This window comes from Aplysia californica, unplaced genomic scaffold (assembly GCF_000002075.1).
Source record: "Aplysia californica isolate F4 #8 unplaced genomic scaffold, AplCal3.0 scaffold00117, whole genome shotgun sequence".
Taxonomy (NCBI): Eukaryota; Metazoa; Mollusca; class Gastropoda; order Aplysiida; family Aplysiidae; genus Aplysia; species Aplysia californica.
This window is the reverse complement of record NW_004797387.1, coordinates 1064625-1065972: the sequence shown is the minus strand read 5'-3', so window position 1 is coordinate 1065972 and position 1348 is coordinate 1064625.

Here is a 1348-nt window from a genome sequence, read left to right as displayed (position 1 = left end):
ATATAATAGCTTAAACTCACTTGATCGGCACAGAAAAAGAAACACTGCTTGAGTCTATGCTAGAAAACAAACTGAAAGTGAGAAGCAATAAACCGCTGGTCCTGGCCTCCAGTACAGTACTTGTACTTTCTACACTCCCACACAAAATATCGACGTGCACTGGACCCGTTAGATATATGCAATAAGAACTGTCCTGTATGATGAAAAAAAGTCAATTGCTACTGTACCAGTGACGCTGACCCAAGCAGATCAAGTCTACAATCAGATGCTCTACAAAGCTGGACAAAGTTAGCACACATGTTTCCGATCATTATATCATCAAATGAAATTATCGCACTTCTCAGTTCTCCGAATTGAACACTGAACACTGTGTTGTAACAAAGTGGGGAGGTGTGTCCAATGCTAATTATAGAACTTGGTGTCTAGCTGGGGTGGCGGTGGAAAAGGGGAAGGAAGAGAGGGGGTAGGCCTGGCCCAGACTCTGACAGCCGAGTGCCTATGGCTCCTCTTTAAAATTCTCCATATATATCTTCACTAGACAATTCCCCCTTCCGCCGGCCAGACTCCTATGGGCCAGGTAAGTTATGAGTCGGGAGAAAACGATGAGTAAATGCCAAACAGGAACTATAGGTGATTAAAAAGTCAATAAACAAAAAAGATTAGTGCCATGCTGACAATAAATGTTCTGATAGCTGTTAGAGAAAGGCTAAATGATAAATACAAGTTTTGCTGATAAAATAATACATGTGTTTGTGCTGCTCAAGACAGTCTCATTCTTAATTTTGTAAGCTACAAAGAGGCAATTAAGGGATGTACTAGGCCTAGGCCTAATCGCTCTGTGGGCTGACGATGGATTTGTCCATGGGACTGACGTCATCGCTAGGCCTAACCTAAGCCAAGCACGCCGTGTGTTTGGCTCGTACGTAGAACGAAGTTCCGCGACGTGACGGCTTGACGGAAGACGATTTAAAGTTACGAGCCGACGCGATAACGAACGTGAAGGAATGAGGTTATGTCACAACAAATCAGCAGTAAATCCCACTTGTCTATTTGAGCGCCTTCAAATCGGCCAGGTGTTTTTGAATGTAGATACTTGTTTGTTTGGATTTACTTAAAACTCAATGAAAATCGTCACCAGCAATAAACCTCTAGTCAACAGTTCAGCTGACAAAAATCTGACCGGCACCAATTAACAAACCGCCCCTGTCTATACTAAGCCCTGTTTAAAGACAAAAAAACTGACGGACAAAATGCAGCCTGCCGAGGTTGCTAATAAATAATAAGTTGACGGATAGGCCCATTTTAGGTCTCTCTCTCTCTCTCTCTCTCTCTCTCTCTCTCTCTCTCT